General features: G+C 41.4%; 2 protein-coding genes and 1 long non-coding RNA gene across 8 annotated transcripts in view; 1 reads left to right on the forward strand and 2 right to left on the reverse strand.

Moving 5' to 3' along the window:
- The window catches only part of KCNQ1 (potassium voltage-gated channel subfamily Q member 1), a 300,879-nt gene that overhangs the window by 264,479 nt on the left and 14,025 nt on the right, over positions 1-22,375 (reverse strand). The window lies entirely within an intron of this gene.
- TH (tyrosine hydroxylase) overlaps positions 1-22,375 on the forward strand; it is a 532,003-nt gene that overhangs the window by 175,129 nt on the left and 334,499 nt on the right. The window lies entirely within an intron of this gene.
- On the reverse strand, positions 14,759-15,378 carry LOC310837423. Its single transcript, XR_014560535.1, has 3 exons — positions 15,296-15,378; positions 14,954-15,052; positions 14,759-14,921 (listed from the first exon to the last, which is right to left on the reverse strand). It is a non-coding gene; the product is annotated as an uncharacterized lncRNA (long non-coding RNA).

Below are 22,375 nucleotides of genomic sequence, written 5' to 3' on the forward strand. Positions count from 1 at the left end.
CAAATTGTCATGTGCATGCTGTCAGCAAAGACAAGATACCAGTTTCAGTCTGAGTTCAAAGACCCCGACATTAAGCTACTACTTCAGAGTGTATATTTAGATAGTGTTGAGAGAATGTATTGAAATGTATCAAGAACAAATGTCTGAACAACACATGTTCTTGATGTAACTAATTATGCTTTAAGATATTAACTTTCCCAGCTATTCCTGCAGGTTTCCAAAATATGCAAAATGTTAATATTCAAATCAGCTGTTAAGACTATAGCAGATCATAGATCAATAATGTCAGAAGCAAGCACATCAAGGCTATGCCTGCACAAGCTGTCACTTGGCATCCTTGTATTGAAGCTGGGGCTCAACTAAGTTGTTACAGGTGCAGAACAAGGTCTACTTCTGCAACAGGACTTTCCCCCTTGCCTCACCACATGAACCCTAAAGTCCTCCTTGGAGTGGGGGGTTAGGGGGAGGCCTGCATTCTTACCCTTCTGGAGCTTAAAATCTCCTTCTGTGCTCTCTGCCTTGCTTACTGCCACTAGTTCTGTGATGCTCTCGCAAGATCTCATGGGGGCTGTGCAAGTTCCTGTGAACTTGGCCGGTAAGCAAGGCAGAGAGCTTGAAAACTCTTTTGTGCACTGGGAAAACCCTGTGTGCATTTAATTAGCACAATCTAATCCAGCTGGCCTGCAACTGCACTAGGCTGAAACTGAACAAGTTAAATGCCCGTAAGATGCGACCGTACTATACAAATAGCAACAACCTATACGCAGCCTCTCTTCTGCCAGGCTAACAGTAAGGGCCACACAATAAGGCTGCTATTGTAAAAGGTTCAATGTGTGTCTGCTTAACGCATATTTAAGCTCTGCTTATCACTGACAATAATTTTTGCATCATATTGCCATTCAGCTCCCACCTTACAGTTCTCTCCTTTATATGCCTGCCAACTTAGATTTCACTTCACGCATCTGGCAAAGCTTATGTCATAATAGATTCGCTGGTCTTGAAAAAAGAGACATCACACATACTTTTGTAAACCAAGAAATCTTTAATAAAAATATGTTTATAAGGAGCAACAAGGCTCTTTAACTGTTTTTGCTGCAAGAGGTTAACACAACTACATGCCTATGGCAAGGATGGAGTTGTAATTCCAGTTGCAACTAGACAGCTCCATAGTGCACAGGAGGCAACCACAGAGAAAAAGCAGGAGAAGGGTTCACCCCCATGCAAGAACTATGATCCCGCCACAGAATACTCCTTACAACCTGAGCTGTAGGACCTCCCTCCCATTCTACCACCTAGAACATTTCCTTGGCCTCATCCCAGGACCAGGGACACTAGCAAATAATGGTACCAGCATCTGGGAAACTGCTGTTGCAGCATTCAAGGCAGCAGGAGAAGGCAGAAGCATGGCACAGCAGTTTTCATTATAATTCAGTTCAAAGAAGAATTTGGGGTGGAGAAGGGAGCTTGATGCATATGGAGGCAAACATGAAATGTTCAGCAATTTCATATTTTGAATCAAATAGTTGCAGATTTCAGTAATATCAGCCATGCCATTAAATGGACACCCATGTGCTAAATAGCCATTTCCTTTGTGCATTAACCTTTTGTATAACAAGCTAAGGTTGTGTTCTCCTCTTTGTCCTGAAAAAGATTGGCAGCAAGTTTGGAAAGTTACATAGCAAGTAACTTTCAGAACAGCAAGATAAATGATAAGGTGCAGCTGACAATATGACATAGCAATATAGTACTGTATTAAATTTCTCTTCTTTGAGAGAAGAAAAGGCTAAGGCAGAGCTTTCCAAACTTTTCATGTTGGTAACACACTTTTAAGACATGCATCATTTTGCGACATGGTAATTCAGTTTTAAAAGCAAACTGGAGGTTAAACTAACAACTTTCCAGCCCAAGGAAGAGTGTGGGGATCATTCACGCAACACACCTACACACTGCAGCCGACACACTAACACCACAACATACATTTTGAAAAGCTCTGGGCTAAGGAGTAAATCCCACACAAATTCAGAGTGGAATCCCCAAGACGGTTGGATGGCCCCTTGTACGCCTCCTTCTGGCAACTCCTGCAGCCCAGCTGGTGCCAAATGTATTGCTCCGCTTTCCTTTGGGCCACAATAGCGAGTCCATACACACTGCCCAGGATTGCACCCCAGAGACGTCACTTCAGCAAAAACAATGAAAAAGGCAGCAGTTATGAGTTACCACTCTTGGCAGCCACAGCAAACACCGTGATTCTCCAGTGGTTTGACTTTGTCCCCAGAGGCACACTCCACGGTCTTTCAAGACAGAGGGATGCCAACAAATTCCCCTTCCACACAAAGGCCAACCTCAGATGATCAGATGCTTAGAGGCAAGTGTGGCAATTTGCCAGGTGATAGTATTCATGCAATGCTGTGGCATGCTTCAGACACAGTATTATGTACCGGTATGTTACATAATTATGCCAAATGGAAGGGGTGGATTATTTAAACAACAGCTTTACCCCTTAATATTTACAGAAAGTTCATTGGTTGGGAAAGGGCCAATGGTAGAGCATATGGCTTGTATGCAGACGGTCCCAGGTTCAATCCCCAGCATCTCCAGGTGGGGCTACGAGATATTCCGGCCTGAAACCATAGAGATTTGCTCCCAGTTAGTGTAGACACTGGTTTTTAACTGGTGAATTGGGATCCACTAGTGAGTCACAGACTGATCTAAAGTGGGTTGCAACAGGGGACAGGATCACTACCACCATGCAAATATATGGCAAAATGAATGTTTGGGTTAAAAGTGGGTTCCAGGGTCTGAAAAGATTGAAGATACCTAGTGAGCTATATGGACCAATGGTCTGACTCAGTATAAGACAGCTTCCTAGTTGCCACTACTGTGGTTTTTGTCAAGTTACCCAGCAATCTGTAGTAACAATCCATTTCATAACTTAGATGGTCCTGTACAGAGACTTTATTGGTTTCATGGTTCTACAGAGTAGCCCAAAGTTATACCTGATCCCCTTTTTCAAACACTGGTACTATACTTCCCCACACCATCAGTTACCATAGCATGTTTCTGCTGTAAGACCAATATATTTTTGTGCCTGAAATGGTCACTCCAAATGGGACTTCCGGGTCGGCGCCATCGCCGAATGGCGGACTCCCTCCGAGCTCCGGAGGGAGCCTGCTTGGCAGGGGCTGGGTCCTACCGCACCGGCGATGCGGGGACCCTTAAAAACCACGGCCAGAGGAGGCCGTGGACATGGAGACTCGGCTGGCACCGTTAGCGCCCTCCCGACTCGTGAAGGAGCCTTTTTAAAGGCTACGGATCGGGTGCCGGGGAGAAGCGTGGTGCTTTGAGTTCTCTGCTATCCCTGCCGAGCGCAGCCGCATGCCATCCGGCGGAGAGCGCTGACTTCTTCTATTGAAAATTTGGATCTAAAGAAGAACCCGTGAGTAATTGGAATATGGACTAAAAAAAAAAAGGGATAAATTTTTAAAATTTGGAGCGAACGGGGGAGGCGGAAAAAAGGAAGTCAGCCCACCCCTAAATTGTAGAAGAGCCAAAACAAAGGACTGGACAACTAAGATCGAGTGTAACCTTATTTTGCCGAATTAGCAACTTCGCGAGGGAAAATTATAAGATTGAGCTGGAGGAGGAAAGTGGAATTGTTTTAAAAAAGCAACCCCCCCCCCCCCGGAATCCCTGGAGCGATTCGTGAAACTGCCTGGAGAAGAGCAATGGAGGTTTTGACAGCTGTCAAAGAGCTGTCAAAAAGAAAGATTAAAATAGAGACTTTGTTACGAGGACTTTGCCGGTTACATTTGTTATAAATTGAACATAAACTGCTTCAAATATGGACTAACAAGTTACTTGGATTGGTGGATGTGATTCTGGAAGGGAACTTTGTTACTGTAATCCATCTAGAGGAGCTGAGGGATATTGCATGTGTTTTTGAGGAAACTTGAACAGTTGAATGGAACTTTTAATCTCCTGGGAAACTGCAGGAATGGAACATTATTTTGTCTACAGAGGTTTACACACTACAGGAAACAATGGAACTATTTGTTGAAAAATGAAAGGAACATGATGCAATGCTTTGCTCCTGAATAACAAGCCTCTGCAGAGACACTAGAACTTTTGGAAAAAGAACATTTCTGTGGGAGAACAGAGAAACAAAAAGGAGGAGAATGATTGACAAGAACAAGGAAACAACAAGAACTGGACAGAACTGGGAGAGGGAACATTTGGGATATCCAGGCTTGACAAGCTTATGGAAACAAAATTGGAGTTCTTACTCCTGGATATAAAAACCTGGATAGAAGAAATGGGCCCCTTTTTTGATAGACTCCTTCTATGATTGGACACTCGTAATTAAAGACTGGCAAAGAACCAGAGGGACGTGGGCATAATGTAATATGGGAACTCCAGGAAGATACTAGAAGTAGAGGGATAGGTGAAACGCAAAGGGGAAAGAGGGGAGGGAAAGTTGGAATCCAAAGGTTGTAAAATCACTACTCATATTTATTTTATTTCCATCTGTACTATGTTTGAAAGGGGGGAACTCGTGGAAGGGAATAGATCGATCTTAGGGGATGGGAATTTGGATAAATTGGGTTACTGATGATGAGTGTAATTTGGGGATAAGAACTTGTTGAATTTAATTGCTTATTTGGAAGATTTGGAACACAAGAGGGGGTAGGGAGGGGAAGTCCTGGTTATTGGCAAAAAGTTTATAAATTGGATTTAATTTGTTTTAATTTGTTTTAATTTGGAAAACCTTAATAAAAATTATTATAAAAAAATAAAAATAAAAAAAAATGAAATGGTCACTCCAAATGGCTCCCCTCTCTATTAAAGAAAAAACCCATGGTAAAATCAGCTGACAATTTCTGTCTCTTTTCAAAGCTCAGCATCTGCTGACAGAGACAGGTTTCCCCTCTTCTAACTCAAGACAGAGGTAAACCTTAAGCTTTAGTTCACAATAACATAAGAAGCATCCTGCTGAATTAGAAGGAGGCTCATCTGGTCCAGTGTTCCATCTACCAGGTGCCTATGGGGGAAACCTCACTAACAGGACATTAGTACAATAGCACTCTACAGCTCACGTTTCTCAGTTCACTCACTGTTGACTTCTCAAGTGAATTCAGTGGGAATGTTTGGGACAAGAATCAACACAAACAAAACTGCCCAAGCTGCAGTGGCTTGCGAATCTCCTAATGGAATGCTTTAAGCCCATTACAACACTGTCTAGAAATGTTTCCTTTTATAAATGTGCTTATTTGTATCAATGGTATACTGCAAAAGAGTAAACTTCTTTTCCATGTGCCAGAACAGGATTCTAATGGGATTCTAATATACCATTATAACATCCCAACCTTTTTCTGAACAGAAACGTTATGCCAAAATAGAAGTCTCAGCTAATTAAAACACACACATAGCGGGAACTTTAGCAAGATGAAATATTAATGTCTGTGGCATGTTATATCTCTATCTCCCGCTGCTATTTCTTTCTTGTTGTAAGACATGGGCAGTACAGTGCAATCATGTATTGCTGGGGCCCAGACATGTTATGAGGCACCCTGCCAAGAGTCAACACTATTATCTTGATTCTCATGCAAGGCATGTCCCTGGGGAACTCAGAGATGGCACACAATGCCTTTGACCTTGCCAGGCCATGAGCCGAGTGTTTTAACTCTTTTTAATACTGAATTTTAAACTGTTGTAACCCACTCTGGGCCCTGCTGGAGAAGGGCAAGTAACAAATTTAACCACTACCACCATCCTACCCAGCCCACCTTGGAAAAGGGCCATAGTGCACTCTGATTTTTAATTCGCGCCTGGTGCATTCTTACTTGGATTGCAGTCTTTTAAAAAATAATAATATTAAAGCTTTTTATAATACAAAAAACTAAAAGAAACTAATCTAAATAAAAATAAAAGCAGAGAAGAAAAAAGAAAATGCAGAGTCCTCTCTCAAAGGTAGCTATTAATTCTCGCCTCACACAGAAAGTGGTGGACCCTCCTAGCTCTCACCTAGGAGCTTTCCTTTTTCTTCTCCCAGTCTCACCCTGGGAGGTCTTCCCTTTCCTGCCTCTCACTCAGGATCTGGGTCCTTCCACTAACCATCCACCAACTTCATGTGTGTGTAATCCTTGGACCCTTGCAGTATTTTGTTACTTAAAGTAAACATCACCATGGTTTCAATGCTGCTGCTGCTACCACTACTACTAACCTTATATACAATAGGATTACAAGTATGTCGCCACACAAACTGCAGCACAGGAATAGAATAGCAGGTGGGCAGCTCATGAGGGCAGGCGAGTTAGCAAGCTGGCTGCTCAGCTGAGTGCCATGGATGGTGAGTGGCCCATGCAAACCACAGACTGAGGAATAGTCAGGACAGAGCAGGGCAGCCCCCCACAACCATCCTGCTCTGCTGTCACCGCACACCTCACACCAAGGAGACAGAAGAGGAGGGAAGCAGCAGCACAGCAGGACCACTGCTGTGGAGCTGTAACAGCTTGTCTTGCCTGTTCCGCTGCAGCAACCCCTGGGTCACAGTTGGGCTGAGCTGTAAGAGAAGCTAGTATGGCTTGGCCAAGTGGGCAGGCATATGAAGAGGGAAGTGGAAGCAGGGAGGCAGGTGGGAGCACAGAAACAAAGAGTGGAAAGTCTCTCCTTCAACCTGTCCTCCCCTCACGCTGTTGCCACTGCCACAGCAGGGGGGGGGACTACATCTCTCCGGAATGAATGCTGACCTCCCTTTAAGGCCTTTGGTGATTTTCCTTTTAGCTGCAGCTAGACTGGTTATACCACAGGATGGAAGGATGCTTCTGTTATTAATGTGAACTGCTGTTATAAGAAGGCTTTGTTCTTACCTGTCTCAGAAAAAATTAACCCATCATCTTATGGTTTTGAAGGGGAGTGCTAAACTAGTGGACTTTGCTGCCAGTTGAAGGGCTATTGTGACGCACACGAACAAATGACATATGAAACCACTTGTCCCAGTGAAGTAGTATGACTCCGTTTGACTGATTGGTCCAAATCATGTCCCCTTTACCCGAACCTGCTTAGCAAGACATTCCTCAGCTCTTCATTTATTGCCTGATGCCTCTCGCTCTCGACTTTGCACTTCCCTTGCTATTCCACAAAGCCATTTCAGTGACTGCTTTTGTTCTCTTTAGCATGTTTCTTTAGCATGGTAGGGTTGTTAAGCAACATGAGTGGGGACACATTGATAATAATAATAGTAATAACAATAACAACAATAATAATGTGATTAAGTGTGTGATTGCAGAACTTTATCACTCAGAAAGGTCTTTCCCATGCCTGCCTAAAACTGAAGAGGTTCTTTCCGTATTTCTATTTATTGCTAACAGTACTGATTTACAGTACTTCAGTTAAGTTTTAGGAATGCATCATTATTTGCTAATGAAACCACAACCATTTTGAGCACTACACTCATGCTTGCATCATGTTAGCTGCCAACAATTACACACTCCCCTGTGAGTTTTAAGTTTTCAGTGGGCAAATGTATTCCACAGCTAATCTCAATACTAAAATATACTTGTGATGTAGCTTTAAAAGGTAAAGGTAAAGGTACCCCTGCCCGTGCGGGCCAGTCTTGACAGACTCTGGGGTTGTGCGCCCATCTCACTCAAGAGGCCAGGGGCCAGCGCTGTCCGGAGACACTTCCGGGTCACGTGGCCAGCGTGACATCGCTGCTCTGGCGAGCCAGAGCCACACACGGAAACGCCGTTTACCTTCCCGCTGGTAAGCGGTCCCTATTTATCTACTTGCACCTGGAGGTGCTTTCGAACTGCTAGGTTGGCAGGCGCTGGGACCGAGCAGCGGGAGCGCACCCCGCCGCAGGGATTCGAACCGCCGACCTTTCGATCGGCAAGTCCTAGGCGCTGAGGCTTTAACCCACAGCGCCACCTGCGTCCCCGATGTAGCTTTAGTGGTGGTTTATTAGCATTTATAGAAAGCATGAGGAACAAGGGGAAGTTGTTCCACTAGCATGCATAATTTAAAGTTGTGTGCCTGAATCTTCAACTCTCTTGGTTCAACAAACTGCCTAAAGCTGAGACTGTTATATCGAGCAAGTATTGCAAGTGAGTTGTGAACAAATAGCAAGTTACCCAGAGGCACACCCTTCCCCTTTTGGAGATGAGTTTGTGGGCTGGTGTCTGCAACTGCACAATATCCACTTACAGTGCAGAGACTTTTGTTGTCAAATTGTGCTAATAAAACTTCATCTTGCCTGCCTCCTCAACAAACACACCACTTCTGGCCCATTTTCCAATACACTCAGATGTAAGATAATGAAGAGGAGGTGGCAGGCATATAAGGAGGTTTCATCTCCACCAGTAATAGGATATAAGTGGGTGTATTGCCAGAACGGTAATTTGGCAAATTAATTAGGCTTGGATTCCTGCTGTCTATTTCAAGTATTTAGACATGGTAAGTAGCTGGCAACCAGGACTTGGTGGGGCAATGTTCACTGAACAAAATGTGAAATATGAGTCTGGGAGAACTTGAATTCAAATCCCAGCTTAGAAACGGATACCTGCAAGGCAACCTTGGAGAAATAATTTTCTCCAAGTCTCAGATATGTTTTCTCCATTTGTAAAATCACCAGTCTTCACAATATGAGTTAATAAGATGAGTTGATCTAGTAATTAATAGTATTCTTTGAAGAAATACAGAAGTGTGCATAGCTGAAGGCGCTTTATCGTAAGGCATATCTTTACTTGAAAGACCAAATATTCTTACTCCTGCTTATGTTGGCAGTGTCTTGCAGAAATGCAACATGACACTCTCTAACCTTTATGCAAACCTGTTCTTGAAAACTATACCAATTATGCTACAACACCATAGGGCAAGATGCCAGCAGTTCCTCAGGAAAAAGGAAATCCCTTGCCATCATCACCATTTGCCTGAAACTGTCTGAGAACTTTACGCATGAGGATATAAAGTTTACAAATGCTTTTGCTAAAGGAATAGGAGAGGAGATTAAAACACTTCCTGGGCTTTGAGTCAGAATAAATGTGAACTTCCTCTGTGTCTGTAATCTGCAGTACAGCAAAAGGTGGTGAACATAATGAAATCCCCATATCTTATTATTTCATGGAAGAAAATAGATTCTACACTCATTCCTGACAACAGAATTTTAATCTCTCCTCTTAGAACAAAATGAATATATTTAGATTTTTACAGATAAAAATTAGACCAAGTTTGAAAGCACATGAACGATGCACTCCCACACTACATGCAATACCCTGGCACTAAAAAAAATGGTAATTATTTATAATTATAAGTATAATTATTAATTATGTGCCACAGTAAAGAAGAAAGGTAAAGTTACCAATAAATATAAGCAATACAGCTCTGGAGGTTTTTAAAGAAGCAACACCAGACAAAAGCACAGTCATTTACATAGTGGCTGAGAGGATTTCTTCTCTTGACGTGAAAGGGAAACTTACACAAGCTATATCTACATTGAAACCAGGAATGGGAAACATGTAACCCTCTGCCCTTCAGATGTTGCTGAACTCCAACTCCCATCAGCATGGCCAATGGTCAGTAATGATGGGAGCTGTAGTCCAAAATCTGGAGGGCCACAGATCCCCACCCCCAATCTACACAGTCTGTGAAAGCTCCCCTTGTAAGAAGTGTTCCTGTTATCTCAACATGGAAATGGCTAGGCATTCAGCCAGTACTACCTCTTCACTAACTTTTTTTTTAAAGTGTCCTCAGTTTGGGAAGACATAGCCAGAGGAAGTAAACAGTTGCACAAAGAGGTGAAACAACATCAGCATGATTTACTAGAGGAAAAACAAACAAACATCTGAATGCAGAATCTCCCTTTAAATCATGGATATCAGCAAGACCAGTGCTTTTTTTCTGGAAGGATGCAGTGGTATGCATACCCCTAAACATTTTGAGAATCTAGGTTTGGCCTCATTGAGGGACAGTATTTCAATATGAGTAGGAAAATGAGGGTGCCCCTAAATTTTTTTTTTAGAAAAAAAGCACTGAGCAGGACAATTATGAAATATTAAAAGCATTTCGATACAACTCAGAAGTCTCTGATCCTTACACCAGTTTGATGTCAACAGACAGTTCCTAATATTGGCTGCTGAAATTAGATTGATCAACTAATCAGGTTGACAATGTTTTTAATAAAATATACTATCTGTTTTCATTTGCTTTTCAGTTTAATGTGCAGTTGCACAAGTACATACTCCCTTTTGGATAGGAAATTCTTTGTTTTATGTAGTTTAGGATCATACCTGCCTTCTTAAACAACTGTATGACTAATTGCAAAATGTTAAGAGTGTCTCCCTTTACACAGTGTTGTGTTCTTTTTCCTTCTTTTTGTATCACTTTACTGCTTTAAATTTGATTTTTTTCAATAAAATATCAATTAATTAGAAAAATAAAAAAGGCTGTTTATCTGGGAGTAAGGCCCATACAATTCAGTGAGACTTGCTTTTCAGTAGACTTCTATAGGATTATGCTGCATGACTGCAAAACTTTATTTATTTATTTACCGCTACATCATAGAAATCTATCACAGTAGTTTACAACAATATGGGCAGTTAAATGGGAACAAGACCCACTGAAATCAACATGACTTTTAGCACAATCTTATGCATATCTGCTGAAAAGTAACCGTTCATTCCTGTACGTGACTATTAAGATGTAAGAACCATTGAGTTCAACTGAACTTGCTCTAAAGAACTGCAGCAGAAAAATGTCCATATCACTTTTCGATCTTTTTCAATAAATGAATAATAAAAACAGTTTGTTTCTAATAAACCAAAGTTTTATGCTTTCTGCAACAGAAAGCCCTATGCAAGATCTCCCCAAACTTCTGAATTATGTTGAGACAGTTTCATAGTTATCATGATGCTTCATTAAGTAAAATTAAACCAAGGAAAATTTCAAATACTGTATACATGGGTATCAAGTTGCACTGAAACATTTGAGAAATTTGAAATGTTGTAATTATTTTCATTGTTGTATATAACTCTAACCACAACAGTAGAGAGAAATAATATACAGCATTGTTTTCCTATTTAATATTGACAGCCTCCTTCTGAGGTGCAAATGACTGCTAACTTCCAAGTATTACCAAATAAGGAAGGAAACAAAACACAATGGGTTCAGGTCACTGCATACAAACAACAGCTGAGCTTCACGGCAGTTTTTCATATTGGGTGGGGGAATCTTCCTAACAGCATCGTTGTAAATGGACTAGTAGGGGGTGAAACCCCAATGTTTAGAAACAATTCATTAGGGTAAATATTTTATATCACACAATCTGACTGAGCACACAGCATTTTCCACCGATGTTCAAACATTAAGCATGCCTTTTAAATAAAAGCAGCAAGACATGACTCCATGTGTGAGAGAGGGGTGGAGAGGAAGATTTTACCCTGGCTAATGAGGTTGGGCTTTAAATTTATTCTATAGACAGAATATGCATAATATCCACCCCCCAAAAAAACACACCCAATGATGAGACAGTGCTAAGATGTCTGAACCACATAACAACAGAAAAGTGTTTATGTGAGCTTTGCAAAAACAAAAGAAAACCCAGAGAGCTCTGTCAGTCAGTGCACTGTTGATGATATTGAACTCTGGATCAGTACAGTCATACCTCGGGTTACAGACACTTCAGGTTGTGCATTTTCGGGTTGTACACCGCACCGAACCCGGAAGTATGAGAATGGGTTACTTCCGGGTTTCGGCACTCGCACATGTGCAGACCCACTAAATCATGCTTTCCGCATGCGCAGAAGCGCCGAATCACAACCCCCGTGTGTGCAGACATGGCGCTGTGGATTGCGAATGCTGCGGGTTGCGAGCGTGCCTCCTGCACGGATCCTGTTTGCAAGCCAAGCATCCACTGTATAAGCGAACTTCATGCTCCTATCAGCTGCCCTTCCCTTCATAACCATGCAAGCTTCTCACTGGAAATGTTTGGTGGTGGCAGCCAGACAAACAAATGCACAATGGGGGCTGACCTCAAGTGGCTCACTATGTATATCAGCTATCATGCGGAGGCAGTTTCATGCAGCTTCCAAATGATTATATCGTGATTATAGCATTTTTTTTCAGCACAGCACTGTTGTATTCGTTATCTAATTGGCATGACCTGTAGTTTATACAACTGCACTGCTTGTAGATCTTAAATCTACATAGCTCGTTCCCTCAGCAAAGCAGACTACTTTTTTTCTCTTGACCAACACAAGTTGGGCTTTCAGTTATGAAAATCAGCTTTTGATTTATTTATTTTTGAACTGGCAAAGGTTGGGTTGACTTAAAGCAGAGCTCACCATAACTTATCCTAGGATTTAGTTCAGTGCCAGGCTCTGCCCTTGCCATGGAATGCAGTGCCTCTGAAAGTGCGCACTTGGCTTTTCTCTCAATGCTCAGTCATGGCCATAAGCCCCCACAATTTGGGATAGGTAGTATGGGCTTACGAATCGCAAGCTCTGGCACCCCTCAGTTTAGAAATTTCTCTGGCATAAAGCAATGCTCCAAGTTAAAAACAAAGCAATAAAAGACCTACAACTAGCCATTAGACAAAGTTAATCACCTTTATCTATAACTCTAACTATAGAAGAACTATTTTTAAATTCAACATAATCTTGGTAGATTTAAAGTGTGTGTGTAGTATGTAAAGCATCTGGTGAACAACAAAAAAAAAAAACCAATCTGCTAAAAGACACAGAGAACCAAAAAGGAAACACGAAAAACCAGTGACAGAGAGTGTTTGGGTAAAGGTAAGAAACAGTCTTCAGCAATTAAGAGAGAGAAATGGATTGTGAAGAAGAAAATAGACTTCTCTAGTATCTTTTAATAGGCTCACTGGACACTTGATAGATAGCACGCACCACTGACAAATACTAAACTGTTGCCCTCTATGGATATTTCCCCTTTTTAGAATTCTGTAAAGAACGCCAAAGTTACATGGAGCTAGACAAAACATGACATTTAGCAAGCAAGCAAACTATCACACATCTAATAACAGGTTTATCTTTGTACTATGAAAGTTTTAAGAGAGAACATTTAGCAAACAGAACAGAAGTTACAAGTCACAACAAAAGGTAGCATTCCATATGACTTAACTACTCTCCTTTCTTTCGCTTTTGAACAGTCGTGGATATGCACCTGGCCTGAGATCCATGCTAAAAGCATTTGATACTCCCACCAAAATGCTATGGAGAGCCATTCACTCACAATACGTGTATTTTATGTAAAGTTCACAATTGTATTAAAGAAGCTTAGTCTGCATAGCTCAGTCAGTACAGCATGGGACTCTTAATCCCAGGGTCTGAGGCTTGAGTCCCGTGTTGGGTGAAAGATTCTTGCACTGCAAGGGTTTGGACTAGATGACCTGCATGGCCCTTTCCAACTCTACAATATTAAAATTTGCAGCAGGGCAAAAAACAGCAGTAGGCTTGAAATCTGCATGGAGAACCGAGGGCATGCAAATATCCTTATCTCTGGTATTGGTCAACACCATCTAGCTCAGACCTTATCACCTGCTTTAAATTTAAGTGAGGTTCTGATTGCAGGATCACCATAAAGATGAGTTGAGAGCCCCCCTCTCCAGATTCCCTGCCTCCGCCCACCCACCCCTCTATCCAGCATTCACCAGCAGGGCAGTACCTGCATGCTATTTTGCTATTTGAGCTTCTTGCACCTGAAATGAGCTCTCCTCTAGTGACAGGGCCAGTAAAATGAGCACCTGTAAACAATACTGAAGCTAAGCAAGTGTAGACCTGATCAGTCCTGGATGTAAGACCACTCTAGACCTATATGCATGATGCTCTGAGCTTTCCAAGGAAATAAAAATAGGAAGCAATAACAATAAAAAGAATCAAATACGGTTTGAGGGTGAAAAGACCTAGAAATATTAGCAGCCATCGTGACATAAATTTGATCCAGTCAATTATAACTGAAACCTTTTATCAATCACCATGGATGGAAAAGCAACAGGGAATGGTATTTTCTTGGCAAGGGCAGTTTCTAGTGTCTGTGCTTAAAGGCTGCACTATTATATACTGTTTTCTAAGGAATCCTCGATGCTGTGAAACACAAATACCCTGGAAAAAAGCAATTTCTATGTAAATTGTTGAACAAATACCCAGGCTATTCAGTAAATGTCCTTAAATGGCATCTCATCCCCTGTCTTATGAGAGAAGGAATCACTCTCATCTTCTGAACACTCAGGAATTTGGAAGGGACACAAAGCATATGGAACAAGGCAGACCCAGCACATTCTTTATACCAGGAAACAACCAGATAATTATATCTCAGCAGGGGCCCCAGTTCAAGTCCGGCACAATTTGTGCAGTAATTAATTCAGCTGAAGCAAGGGGTGGGGCAGCTTTCACACAAAACTAGCCCAATTCAGGGTAATGGTATGTTTTCTTTTACTATTAAAATATTCCAAAAATAAAGGGCTAGTTTAGGCAGATCATTTGGTATTAATGTAGGTAGCTCTGACCTTCCTCAGGCACACACTCCTATGGATAAATGTAATTAGCAATGGGTGGAACCGTCCCTTTTATTTTGGTGTTGGATATCCATGGAAACACTGCAGTGTGTCTCTGGTACCTGCAGGGATGAGGAGGAAGAAGAGGAAAGATTCCTTCTGGATCAGACCAGAAGGTTCAGTACCTTCCTTCAACCTGTGGTCAATCACATGCCTTTGGGAATCAACAAGCTGCGTGTAAAGGCAAAGGCCTTCTTTTGCTGTTGCTCCCCTTCAACTGCTAACTCAGTTGTAAATCATGGGCAAATTTGTTTAATGTTATCAGTGTCAATCAGGAATAGCCAATGTGATGCCCTCCTCCAGATGTTGCTGGACTGCAGCTCCCATGATCCATGGCCATTTTCCACACTGACTGAACCTGGTGAGAGTCGCAGTCCACATCTGGAGGACAAACATTGGCTATCTCTGATGTAGATTATGATAGTTCATACTATAGACAAGCACCATTATTTAATGTTATCACCGTGATTAGGTAAAATACAAGATGTACTAGAAGAAGAGTAGAAGAAGAGTTTAGATTTGATATCGCACTTTATCACTACCCGAAGGAGTCTCAAAGTGGCTAACATTCTCCTTTCCCTTCCTCCCCCACAACAAACACTCTGTGAGGTGAGTGGGGCTGAGAGACTTCAAAGAAGTGTGACTGGCCCAAGGTCACCTGCATGTGGAGGAGCGGGGACATGAACCCGGTTCCCCAGATTACAAGTCTACCGCTCTTAACCACTACACCACACAGGCAAACAAAACTTGCAATTCACATGTTGTGGGGATGTAGCCAAATTGAATCCAAAACTTAGGTGTGAATGGTATCTCTGCTGTCCTAGTTTTCAAACCTGGATGCTCCCTGAAGCTCTCAACATAGAAGCTTCCAGCATTTTGACCACATGAGAGTTATTTATAGAAAATTACAGAAGCTTCCTTCCCATATGCTACACATCTGTAAAAGTTTAATAGTTTCCTATTGTGGTAAGTGAAATGTTTATGCTACAAGGATTGTTATACCACACGTTTAGGTAAACCTTAATCAAAACCTTAATCAGTGGGGAGCGGGACCACTGACTCACAACCCCCCCCCAAAAAAAAATGTACAGCAAAACTCTGGTTGCAATTGTGAAACATTTCTCATTGGCTCATATAATTCAATGTACATGTTCTTAATTGTTTACCTTTTAAAAATGAACCCAGCCCGGAGGACTTTACAGTTTGCATTTCTTTTATATTTCTGCGCTTACAGCTTAAATTACATTGACATGGTGTTTTTCTCATTTCCACTGGAAATGGCAGTGGCCAAGCATTTCACCATCTCCATAGCACAACCCACAACAGAGCTGCTAATACTGGATGACGTTGAACAAACAGCAATTCTCCACTGCCTAGCAATTAAAGCTGATAAGAGGCCTGTGTTGTTTGGGAATTCTTTTCAGCTCTAGCAGTGAGCTCTGGAATCGCCAGCCACTGAAGGTTTTTATGACATTGCTTTTTTTGAACGCAAGCAGTCTAGCTAGAGCTGATAAGAGCTTATGTATGCTTGGCTGGTGTTTGCCCATGACCAAGACTGTTGACAGGGGGTTCATTGTTGTGAAAGACAGCAACTAATCCCCAAGGACACCCTGGAACATTCCAACACTTTTCACAGAGGTGCTACTTTCTCACTGAATCTGGCATTGCTGTCATTCCACAAGTCTCTTTTCTTTGATGGCCGTGTATGTAGTGGGTTAGAGAACAAACAGAAATCATAATAGAACTTGCAGCAAGGTATGTTTTAGATAAATCACACCTAGCTATGAGTTCTATTGCTATGGATGTTTGTTCACGAAGAGCCGGACATGACTAAACGACTAAACAACAACAAAAAGCCCCACTGAGCTAACTTTGTTTTGTTGTTTAGTCGTGTCCGACTCTTCGTGACCCCATGGACCAGAGCACACCAGGCACTCCTGTCTTCATCTAGCAATATGGGGATCCCACAGTGAAACTGGTGTAGAATCAAAATCTTTCCATTGTCACTATAGCAGAAGTCTCTTTTGTTGTTGTTTAGTCATTTAGTCGTTTAGTCTTTGTCACCCCATGGACCAGAGCACGCCAGGCACTCCTGTCTTCCACTGCCTCCCGCAGCTTGGTCAAACTCATGCTAGTAGCTTCGAGAACACTATCCAACCATCTCGTCCTCTGTCGTCCCCTTCTCCTTGTGTCCTCCATCTTTCCCAACATCAGGGTCTTTTCCAGGAAGTCTTCCCTTCTCATGAGGTGGACAAAGTATTGGAGTCTCAGCTTTACGATCTGTCCTTCCAGTGAGCACTCAGGGCTGATTTCCTTAAGAATGGATAGGTTTGATCTTCTTGCAGTCCATGGGACTCTCAAGAGTCTCCTCCAGCACCATAATTCAAAGGCATCAATTCTTCGGCGATCAGCCTTCTTTATGGTCCAGCTCTCACTTCCATACATCACTAACTGAGCTAACGTACTCCCAGGTAAGTGCATGTAGGATTGCAGCCAAAATCTTTCAGGTTTCAAGAGATTTTATAAAAGCCAAAAATTAGTATCTGCTACAGCTCTCAACCTTTTTTACACATTCATCCAACTGTTTGCTTTTAACTGATCAATTTATCTTAAACATGGTCTCTGCAGAACTTTATTGAAGATACCATTCTAACAACTCTGAATCCAAGCAGATATTATCTCGAGCAGTTTGTCTTCACACCCAAAGGCTCACTTCTCCATTGTCCCCCAAGGCAGAAAGATGCCAACCACAACAAAAATGAAATAATATATACAATAATGTAATAACAGTATCACTTGTTAAAATGTAGTATCCTCATTTTAAAATAAAAAGTTTGTTTAAGCAAAAACAAGAGGGTTATATGCCATACACCTTATGAAGTGGTCTCTTTGTCTTAATGAGTCTGTGAATCTTAATAGCGCCACAAAGCTCTTTGTCAGCATACATACTATTGTCATGAATTATGGCTGAAACACAGCATTTTAAAACATGGGGCAGGCAATGCAAAAGAGGGCAGGACACCTGCATCCTTAACTGTTGTACATAAAAGGGAATTTCAGCAGGTGTGTTCCTTGCTGCCCTACCAAAATAGTGCTGTATAATTCCCTAGAAATTCCCCTTACTTTTACTTTTAATTATGCATTCCTATGCATAATGACAGTGAAGCGCTTTTAGTTACATTAGTTATAATTTAATTTGGGGGCAAGGAATTTTGTCATCATCTTGTCATCATCAAAGAGAAAATTCATGGGAAACTGTGTTTGATTTTTAAATATTGTTATTTATAAAGCAACTTTGTATCATATTCTGTGTTATGATGTGATAAATGTGACTGTAACCTATAAAGGAGCTCCTTCTTCAACAGTTGTAGCCAAATAGCAGGCTTCTGTCGGCTAAGCACCTGCTATTTTATGTAAAGGTTATGTTTTATCTATGGTCTTTGCTATGTTTTATGTATTTTAATATATTTTTATTATTGCATTTTTAATATTTTTATTACATAGAAATTCTATATCTCTATATAAAATTAAATGAAATTAATCTTCTTGGTGTACAGGACGTTGTGCTGACCATTTACACATTTACCGGTAGGTAAACCTAACTATGTTTTTGATAGATTACGGCTACTGATACATTTAAATAGTTTGAGGGGGTTTTTTTGTAACAACAATTGTGATTCCATTCTGGCTGAACAATAAACTAGGTTCTAGGCTAGATGAATGAGTGATCTGACCTGGCTAATATTCAAGTACAAATTTTGTTTGTTTTTTTTAAATATACGAATGAGGTACATAAGGAATATGATTATGGCAGATAAATTATGTAGCCTGAGGCAACATTTGAGATGAAGGGTGTTCTAGATATTCTGCAAACAAATAAATAAGCACATCACCATTATGACAATATTAGTTTCATTTATCATGTCTTCACTAGAACTTCATAGTATTCCTCCACACACACCTTTCAGTGACTTATTTCAAAAGTTGCTTTTTGTTCTTCCTTAAGTTTTGATTTGTAGTTGTAAAAAGTAGAGAAGGGCAAAGGTTTATGTTTGTTTGTGGAAGTTTCGCAATCTGCAAACACTTTAAACATTATCTTTTTTTCCATTACAGCTGTTCATGCTTCCTTTTGTGTTAACATAATAAACTGGGCACTGGGCAATTCATACCTCAATTCAACCAGAGAGAAAACCGAGTGAACTGAAAGCCGTAGCCAATATGAAGAGAGTGAAGTGAACTTTTATCGACACAATCTAGCTAGCAATGGAGCAGCAGATGTGGCAGAAAAGTATGATACCATCAAAGACAGAAACTGAAAACAAGGGGACATGAGGAAGACACATCTCCTCATTCAAAGTTTTCCATACCATCCCGGGTAAACCTTTCCTGCTCTTAAAAATTGTATCCATAGACTTAGAGGTGCTCCATAGTTACATTATACTGTGATGCTCCTGTAATAGAGGAACTGATTGCTTAAGCCACAAAAGTGCTAACACCAATCTAGCCTCTGCTCTGATCCCAGCAAGACTACTGCCAGAGTGATCCCACTGTCATCATTATGGATTTACATGCTGGGAAGCTATACCTTAACTAAGAATGAGTCAGCATAATGAATCAGAAGAGAAGGAGGAGGAAGAGTCCTGAACTTTCAGCAGCCACTGTCTGTACAGTCAACTATAGCATAGTTATCATGAAAATGACGCTATATCAGGCATAGGCAAACTCTGACCCTCCAGATGTTTGGGACTACAATTCCCATCATCCCTAGCTAACAGGACCAGTGGTCAGGGATGGTGGGAATTGTAGTCCCAAACATCTGGAGGGTCAGAGGTTTGCCTATGCCTGCCCTATATGATCCATATGTCCCAGTCAGTTTTCAGACCCAGATATGTAATAGGGACAAGAAGCACTAGTCCACATTTGTTGTTGGCATCCATCTGACTCAGGAGACAATGATGGAGTGTGCCTTCAGGGATGAAGCCAAACCATTGGAGAATTACAATGCCTGCTGTGGCTATAGAGACAAATATGGCTGAGACATGTTTTGTTGCAGCTGGGGCAGATGATGACGTCTGATTATGCTGGTGCAGTATGGCATTTCTTTTCTTTCTGTGCTCCTCTCAGCTGTCATTCTTCCTCTGGTCACTGGGGTACACATTATGAAATTGCTATAAGGGTATTTAACATACTGTATTAAAAGCGGGGTTTGGGTGGGTAAGAAACATCAAAAGTCCACTTAGGTCCATAGCAAACCTTTTCTGTATGTCCCATGTGCATGCCACAGGGGATGGGTACAGGTGTTTGTTAGGATAGTTATTCATTATGCATGGGTTATGAAACTGTAGTAATTAGCTTTTTAAAAAAACTTCAGAAAAGATCTTTATCATACTAAATATCAGTAATAATAGAAACTGACCTGTGGTTCAGCAGCAACAGTCTTTAAGCAAAAAAAGAAAATCTGGAAGCTCTTTCCTTCCTTCCTTTTGTCCTTTTTTCTTTTTAAAACTATCTGTACTGCCATCCAACACAGCTCTCCTACTAACCACATACACCAAAAGTATAATACCCATTCCTATTAGCAATACCTTTGATCTTCCTGCATTGAAGGTGATTGGTGTTCCTTCCAGTTATGATTCTCAGCTCATTAACATTATGATAATGCCTATCTATGAAAAGTTATTTAGTTAACAGTTTTAAAATTGATAGATTGCATTGTGGCTCTCCTGCTTTGATATGTCTTGCTAAAGCATGAGAATTGTGTACATTGCTATTTGTACAGGGTGAGTCCTTTAAAAGGGGTCCCATGGATACAGAGTACACATGTTCCATGGGGCCTCTTTTAAAAGACTCACCCTGTAGTATTAAGCATGTTCTACCCAGTGGGACGCAGGTGGCGCTGTGGTCTAAACCACTGAGCTTCTTGGGCTTGCTGATCAGAAGGTCAGCGCTTCGAATCCCCGTAATGGAGTGAGCTCCTGTTGCTCGGTCCCAGCTCCTGCCGACCGGTAAATGGCATTTCCGTGTGCTGTTCTGGTGTCAGTGCTCTGTTGCGCCAGAAGCGGCTTAGTCATGCTGGCCACATGACCTGGAAAAACTGTTTGCAGAGCGGACAAACGCCAGCTCCCTCGGCCTGTAATGCAAGATGAGTGCCGCAACCCCAGAGTCATCTGCAACTGGACTTAACTGTCAGGGGTCCCTTACCTTTTTTTATCCATTAAAAGTTTGTATTTTTCCTACCCAGTTCAGCAAGAGAGTGCTGTTTTTCTAGATAATACAAAAGTCATTCAGCAGGGGTGTCACACAAAAATCTCATTAAACACACAAAGATCTAGCTTCTGGATTGTAGGAGCCACAACAAAATATAGTTCCTGGTATTAGCAGTAGGATAAAGATAGAGAAAATGCTTAACTGTTTCCTATTTCAGAGAGGAAATGGCTACAGTCATATAGAATCTAGAAGATATGGCTAAAAAGAACAACACAACACATCAAAATAGGTAAGATTTATTGTGAGGATATTACTATAAAGCATCCATATCTAAGTCAATCCTGGTTACAATGAACCAAGGACACAAGACTATCCCTTAAAATTCTAACTAACCTGTTTGGAATTAAACCAAACCAGGCAAATAATTCTCTATTATGCGACAGAATGATTTAATGATATGTTGGCATCAACCTTGTAATCAGCCACTGAATTATTTTTGACCCAATTAGACAAGACATACTCAGTGCACTCTTGCATGATCTTATTTCCTGAATGCAACATATAAAAATAGGTCAAGGGTTACTGCAAGCCTTTGGGGGTTTTTTAGTATCACCATTACAACACACTCATTTTACATGCATACATTTGTAAGCTCTTACTTTACAACAGAATCTTTCCACCGCTGTATTTTTGCAGATGTTTGTCCTGGTCAAATAAGATTATAAGAATGCTGTATTCAGCTCAGCATCCAACATAACCAGAGCTGAACAGGACTAGCAGCCTCTGAAATCTACTCTGTCCTTAATAGAAGGAATATAAGGCCCCATGGATATAATTTTAGAGACTTAGCTCTAAAGCCCACAACTCATTGGGATGCCTGGAAGAAAGCCCCATATCACAGCCTCGGTTCTCCATCAGTGACTTACCTCACAGGGTTGTTATGAGCAGTGCTTTTTTCCTTAAAAAAAATTAGGGGTACTCTCATTTTGACTCAAGAAAATCACCATTTTATAGTTCAAATCAGGAAAAATAAATACAGTAAATGAACAAAAGTACAAGGATTCACAAAATGTTTAGGGGTATGCATACCCCTGCATCCCCCCTGAAAAAAAGCACTGGTTATGAGGATAAATGAGATTGACTCAGATTTACACCAGGCTATGAATCTAAGGGACACAGGCGGCGCTGTGGTCTAAACCATTGAGCCCTGCGCATGCCGATCAAAAGGTCAGTGATTCGAATTCCTGCAATGGGGTGAGCTCCCGTTGCTCGGTCCCAGCTCCTGCCAACCTAGCAGTTCGAAAGCACGCCCAAAAGTACAAGTAGATTAATAGGTACCGCTCCGGCAGGAAGGTAAACGGCGTTTCCATGTGCTGCTCTGGTGTCAGTGTTCCATTGCGCCAGAAGCGGCTTAGTCATGCTAGCCACATGACCTGGAAAAACTGTTTGCGGAGTGGACAAACGCCGGCTCCCTCGGCCTGTAAAGCGAGATGACCACCACAACCTCAGAGTCGTTCGTGACTGGACTTAACTGTCAGGGGTCCTTTTACCTTTACCTTTATGAATCTAAACAAACAAGTGGAGTAAACAGCATAAGGCATAGAT

Source organism: Podarcis gaigeae (genome assembly GCF_964106915.1).
Source record: "Podarcis gaigeae genome assembly, chromosome: 1".
NCBI classification, from domain to species: Eukaryota; Metazoa; Chordata; class Lepidosauria; order Squamata; family Lacertidae; genus Podarcis; species Podarcis gaigeae.